Here is a 7,594-nt window from a genome sequence, read left to right as displayed (position 1 = left end):
CCGGCTTCAATTAACAGGGAAGGCATTGTCACATCTGCCTGCAAGTTCAGAACTGTCCACAATTCAACTTAGATTATTTCTGTATTTCTACAGCCTTTGATAGAGTAAGATTGATTACAAGAAATAAGAAAAAAGAGTGACCTTCCTCAGACTTTTTCACTGGTGTTTCAGTTAGTATTTTATAATCACTGTTTCACAGAGAAATTGCTCTCTGGTTATTAATATAAAAATTATCACCTTCTTTGACTAATAAAATCAATAAAGGCTCCTATCCTTTGAAAAGGCCAAAAACCTTCTCTCTGTTCATAATTAAACATTTCAACCTAATCGGGAGCAATAATAACCTTCAAAGTTTTATAAAAATTCCTAATAATAATATCTTACAGAACACCTTTCCGCTCAGCAGGTTTCATGAATTGTGGCCCAAATTTGGAAAGTATCAGTATCTTTATGCGTGGCTGGACTTGGATATGCATGTCACTTTTTAAGGAGGATTTTTTTTTTGTGAATTTTCATCATCAGTGATAAAGAAATGCATATAGGGAGTCTATATATTGCGTTAATAACATGATTAAAAGGCTGTTGTTTCTGGGTTTGCCATGTAGCAGCCAGGTGATATCTTCATCATCAGTGATAAAGAAATGCATATAGGAAGTCTATATATTGCGTTAATAACACAATTAAAAGGCTGCTGTTTCTGGGTTTGCCATGTAGAAACCAGGTGACATAATTTTTAATTGTGGGTGCCTGCAGTGAGGCATTTGCATTCACTCAGAGACCTCTCGGAAAAGGATCAGACTGTTGCAAGTGCTGAGCATTTATAGGTAACTTTTATTAAAAATCAGATTTTTCAAAATGTTTTATTTCTTACATATGTGTTGGAACATAGAAGACAAAAGTACTTCTTGATGTCCCCTTGTTACAACAGGGTTAGCTATGAATATCTAGAGTTAATGTTCATGTGGTTGGTGATGATGTAAGCATCACATATCCCTTGCCTAACCTTCCATCCAGCCAAGGTGTCAGTGTTAACTTACACAATGGGAGTAGTGGGATCAAAATTCAGAATCTTATATGGAGAGATACTGCTTCTGCCTCTCTAATTTCTGCTGTCCTTTCCTGGACTTACATTTATCAGGATTACTTGCTTCTCAGGCAAGTTATCTCTGTCAAGCTTGAATGGCTATTCTCACAGAGTACCCAGAGACATGCGAGCTAATTAACTATCATCTTACATTTGATGATGACGAGCATCCATTGAGAACCTTCCATCCCAGTGGATCTCATGGAGCTTCACATATTAAACAAACCTGCATATGCCAAGCACAGGGATTACCTCTTCAGAAATGACTGGCAACCAGTTTTGAGTCGAATCACTCGACAGTTGAACAGCAGGCACTGGAGCTACGTGTAACAGTTCACGGCAGGGAGTAAGGAACACCTTTATGGAATGATTAACTTGTCTAAGAAAATGATGTCTCTGAAGGGCTTTCATTTCACATGTAGCTGCCACCAGGAACCCTGTAACAGAGCAGGCATGAAATGTGGGTTAGGGATCCCCTTTTACCCTTGCCCATGTATAGAATTCCTGCAGGCATCATAGATATATATGTTAATTTAGACTGAGGTAATGATAACTCAAAATTGACCCTTTTGACCTAATCCAATCCTTTCTTGAGCATAAACATTTCCAAACATGGATGTTTTCTTACGAAAGAAAGTCCTTTTGGTGTCTCGTGGCCCTGAGTTTTGTTGTATGGGCAAGTCCTTTGACTTCCCTTTTGGAAGCATCTGTTTTGGGATGAATCATTTAATCTTCTCTTCAGAAGTTTCAGGTATGTGGTTTTGTTTGGAGATGACTTGGTTCTGGCTTTTGACAAAGTCCTCGAGTCTTGTAACAACCAAAATGCACAACTGCAGTTAGGAGAAAAAAAAAATGAAAAACCTCAAGGACTTTGTACCCTGCTCCCTTTCTCCATGTGTGGGTGAAGATAATAGTTTGTGCACACTATCAATAGATGAAAGAGCTACCCAAATACTGAGTGCTGGTGTAGGACAAGACTGGATGGGTGTGAATCTGTGCAGCCCCACTGAAGATGATGAAATTGTGCTGATTTCTACCTGCTACGGATCAGGCCCTTTATTAGTGTTATCGTCTGAATCTGAGTTCCAGCTCTCCCCCATGTTTACTCATCACTGACTTTATCACATCCCCTTTCATTTGCTTCCTTTCTGAACAATTTACATTTCACCCCCTTGGAGCTTTTTTGAGACTCCTTTCATCTCTCATCATAATGTTCAATAATGACATTTCCATTTGCTTCCCTTTTCATGAGGTTCCTTTTTGAAAACAGGATCTGACCTCTCCCTTTGTATTCTCCCATCAGCCAAGAATCACATTGTGCATGAATTTAATTGACTTATTACATCTTTACAGAATGTGGTTACTTTAGTTTTGTGTGTGTTCTGTTTGTTTGTTTGTTAATTTCTGGGTCTTTGAGAACAAGATTATGCAATTTCCAGAGCCTATTTCCAATTACTATTGAATCTTTCAATTGAACTGAATTTCATTGTCAGATGGAAAATAGAATGAACTGAAAATTCAACTGAAAACATGTCAGTATTGTGGATACATGTGTTAGTGCTAATATAGAATTTATCAGCTTATTTTCTCTTCTGGGGCAATGTAGGGAGGAGAAACATCAAATAAACAAAAAGCCAGTATGTTTCTTTTCTTTTACTGAAAGAAAGATCTGTATTGCACTGAACAAAGCCTTATTTGTCCTGTTATGATGAACATGAAACCCACCTGATCCTGTTCTTCAATCCTCAGATGCAATGAAAAACTCCTACTCCTTTCAGAAAATCTCCAGCATTACTGTTCTTTAACTAGCTCCTGATCTGGTATAAACCAGCTTATCAGTATTGATCTAGAGGGAATGAGATTGATTTACACCTGTAGAGAATCTGGTCCTTTATTATAAAAAGTCACATTGGAGCTGGTGGCACTTTGTGCAGAATGAAAGTAAGTTGCTTCTGTGACAGAAGCAACATAACAGTTCCTGCTATTTTATTTGCCTTTTTGAGCGTTTCCAAGCACTGAACCAGCATTTTTATAGAACTATCCACAATGACACCAAGATCCCATTCCTGACTGGAAATAGAGTTAGGCTGATGTTCCTCATGTGCATTGCTTAGCATTTATCAGCATTGAATTTCAGATGTCATTTTATCACTGAATCGTTATGTATCTCAAAAGTCTTCTGTGATTCTCTATAGTCAGCTTCAAATTTGCCTATGTTCAGTTATTTTGTGTCTCTGACTAACTTCATCTTCTTGTTATGAATCCCCTTCTCCATTTCACTTATTAATATTTCAATATGTTTGCTTCCTGTCCTTTTAAGCAGTTAACAACAAAACTTTTCCTCACATTGCATTAAGTTGCAGCTTCTTTAAGAGCTTTTGGATGTTATTATGAGAGGTTTGTTTTATTTTCTTTTTTAATTCCTGAACACTACATTGACTACATCATCCTTATTGATATATTTCTTAATTACTTAGAAGACCCCAGAATGATTTGTGAGGCATGACTTCCCTCTACAACAGCTATATTGACTCTTCCCAAAGAACGATGTGTCCATGTGTTCACTAATTCTGTTGGGTTTAATTTCTAATAATTTGGCTAGTTTGCCTGCTTCAGCAAACAGATCTGTTGATTAGGGTGTGGTGTGAGCTCCAGAGAGTGTTTTTTAATTCTGGAGTTGTATTTGCCAGTTTTCCTTCTTGAGCTGAGACTGCTTTCCACTGAGTTCAGAAGGTGGTTGGCATGACTCTGCGTGATTGCCTACCAAAGAAAGATCAACGTTGACTGGAAGCTGAAACCTCACATTTGTCACAATCTACTTTCTCTTCATCTTCAGGTTATGGGGAGAGCAGTGACTACCTTTTCAGTCCATGTATGCAGATTTGTCACTGCACCAGGCAAAAGTTGTATTTACAGAGATATGAGCAAATTGAGATTGTGTGGTTTTTTTAAGGATAGGATTTTGCCTGCCCTACGTTTTGTCTGGCAACTTAACAGCCTGCACAAGTAATATTTGTGCTCGAGTCTTCCTTCTGATGGAAAGGAAAGCAGAGCTGTGAGCAGCAGGAGCTATAAGAGTTCTTCAAATTGCAGACCCACTTCGCTCCCTCTTCTTCCTGAACCATTTGTCCAGTAAACTCAAAAACCAAACAAATGTGGATTATTCCCTAGTTGAAGAGGGTTTTACCTTTAACTGGTATAAATCAGAACAACTCCAGAGAAGATTTTTTTTGAGCTGAAGATCTGGCCACTTTCACAGAGTCCAGGTATATCTGCAGATCAATATTTTTTTTCTTAAATGACACAAATCTCACAACTTTGTCAAAAAGCTTTGTATCATTCTGGCAATCCAGCCCAGCCTTAAACTCATGCTGTCTAACTGTCTTTAGGAGAGGTTTCTGTATTTTTTTGGTTGGTAGGTTTGTTTTAAGGCTGGTTGCCTCAGTAAAATTCCCATGTGGACTGAGTTATGGTTAAAACCCACGCAAAAGTAATGTCTAGATCAAATGGACATGATTATCTTCATTTCTGTAGGATTCTCACTCCTGACATCAGCAGAGGAACTAGTCTATTGACAGAGTAAGAGGTCGGAACTTGGCCCCACACTTGTTTGTCTTCTGGTTTAGTGGATAAATTGGGGACTGCTGTCTGCAGAACAGTTCTGCCCCTTGTCACCTGCATAAATTTCACTCCCAGGATCAGGTAAACTTTTATTTTGTTAATATATGATACGTTTATTAAATGAGAAGCCAACCCCCACGAAATTACTTTTCCTTATGGGCCAGGGTCAGCTTTACCAGTCCTTGCTATCCCATTCTGATTCTTTCCCAGCTACTTGGAAGTCTCATCACTCTCAAGTGGTGAGCCTTAAATATTTCCAGTGACATTTCCTTGGCCTCTGGTGATTTAATGTTATTAACCTGGTATGTTATTAAAGTGACAGGAGATGTCTCCCATTCACAGGTATATATTTCCAAAACTCATTTGAATTTTTATTACTTTATTTTAAGGGGCAGGTTGTGCAGCAAGGAACAGGCAGGGAGGGCACATGAGGGGAATGTGCCTGGTGCTGGGTATCAGATCTCCGCTGTATGTAGATTATAGGTTCTGGCATAATTTCTTCCTCTCCATAGTTTATTTCAGAATTAAGAGTATTTCTTAGTTTGAGCAGTCAAACTAGAGTATTTCCAAAAGTGTCTGTTTCCTGAGACTGCAGCCCATTTCAAAGGGATCACCTAGGGAGGAAATGGGCTTTTATCTACTTTGCAAAATCCCACAAATTTTATGCTTTACCCAGATCTCAATCTGAGTCTGCTTAAGTTTCATTTTACAGCTGTTGTTACTGTAGGCAAAATCTAAAGCACATATAAACTTAGGACAGTGTAGAAATAAATCAAGATTCTTAGCCAGCACAAATCAGTGACTTTAAAAGAATTTGAATGGAGTTGTAGTAGTTCCTTCTTGCTGCACATGTGATCTACAGGGCTTGGGTTTGCCCAAATATAAGGGGGAAGTGATTTCAACCACTCAAAAAAACCCCAAACCTAGCTCCATAATAAAATCTCTGTTTACAAAAGGCCCATAAATTTTCAAGAACACATTTTGGAGGTTTTATTCCCTTTTTGTGGGGAGACTGACTCATTAAAGATTTGGGCAGAAAACTGTCAGGATGTGTTCTTTCTGATTCTAGAAGTGAGGAAAAGATGAGCTCTTTTCTAACCACTCATTCAGGAAAGCTGGGTTATTAGACCTCCATCAGCTACTGACACTCTTGGAACTTTTGTCATGCTTTTATTCCTGTCTTTCCACATCCTGTCCAGTGTGTCATGTATGATTTTTCTTTTTAGGAAATCTGAGCAAATATAATATCTTCAAATAATTTGTGAAACAGACTCTCTGCATTTTCCAATGGGTCTTCGGTTCAGTACTTTGATCCAAGCCCATCTCTCTGCTTTGTTCATTAAAATGATATCACTTTGAAAGTATATTTAGAGACACTTCCTTTGTCTATGGCTTACCAGCTCCTTTCCATCTCCCTGTCTCAATATCAGCACAGTGGTATTTTAGACAGTTCACTGAAAACTTTGCAAGCTAAGAAATGATACCCTGTACTGCCAGGGCTTTGTTCTTAAACAAGACACTCATTACTTTTCTGTCACGCTTTAAAACTGGTATTGCAACAAACCCCTCACATTCAGGTTTATTTTTACCTTTTCTGTGTAATCTCTAAAATCACTTTAGAAAAATACTGTATCAAAAGCTGATAGTAAACTCTCAAGTGCCTGGCAAACGATTTAAAGCAACGATGTTCACTGGGGTAAACCTCAGAGATTTCTTTTGTAAAGTTCCACCTACATAATCTCTTAGAGGTAGATATTGAGAACTTGCTATTTACTTTAGTCTGGAGACATTTCTTTGCTTTCAGGGTTCATCTCCTTTCTGTCCACCAATTCTTTTAGATAGGAATGTTGCTGTTTCCCTACTGTTTAATCTTTTTCTCTTGCTTAGCAGTTTCCTTTGCTGTCATCCCATACACATGCAAAGCATGAGCAACCCACTTGCTCTGTAGCTGGTGACTGGAGGCAAGACCGTGACTTACACCTGATAGTGAAGAAAACCAGTGCTGGGAAAGGCAGGCTGTGCAAGTTTCACTTTGCTGCAGGATGACACCTGTAGCCCAGGAGCAGGGGGTTGGTCCCATCCTTGGCTGATGTAAAGTGATAAAGTGTCAGTGGATTTACTTCCTGAGAGCTCCTTAAATGAGTATTATAATATGCTGGCTTTGAAAAGATGTCTGGTTGAATTTGCCCTCTGTGACCTGTGTTATTCTCTTTCTCCTTCATCTTCTGTTTCCAGGGACTGAGTGTTGCTTCTCTCCCAAGCAGCCATGGGAAGCATCGTGGGCCAAGGCTCCAGCAGCATTTCAGACACGTGTTCTCCCTGGCCTGCAGAAGACATTCTTTTTATAATTCACGGGATAACTGAGGATAAAGAAAATGCCATGTCTAACCCTGTGAAGAAGCTGCAAACCGAACATCTGGACATTTTTGCATGTGAAATTGCTATCAAAGAGCTCTGCTCAAAAACAAGTGCTCTTGGGGAGTTAGGGAGGGAGTAACATCAGTATGTGGGATGGAAGTGTGGTATAATATTTTCTAAAACATTTTTGGAATACGCATTGCTAATATCTGGATCTACATGGGAAAGTTTTACTGGTTATCTCCGTTGAGTTATAGTGGGCTAAAATACAAGAGCCCTCCTAACTTTCCATCTTAAGTAAGTTTTTTTTATTCCCCTATGAAAAGCTATAATCATCTCTCTGCCTCCTGCTCAAGTCTTTTCCTGACTGATACCCTAACCTCCATGTCATTGCAGTAAATTATCATTTGTAATATCTGACTCGAGACTTCTTAGTCCTCATGGCCTCATAACATGACTTGGGCCATATTTATTTAGTAGATAGAAGAGGGTATGTCTTAAATGTATTCTTCTGGGTTTGTTTTTGTTTAA

Source organism: Antrostomus carolinensis, unplaced genomic scaffold, assembly GCF_000700745.2.
Source record: "Antrostomus carolinensis isolate BGI_N321 unplaced genomic scaffold, ASM70074v2 scaffold6177, whole genome shotgun sequence".
Taxonomy (NCBI): Eukaryota; Metazoa; Chordata; class Aves; order Caprimulgiformes; family Caprimulgidae; genus Antrostomus; species Antrostomus carolinensis.
Note: the sequence above shows the minus strand (reverse complement) of the source record.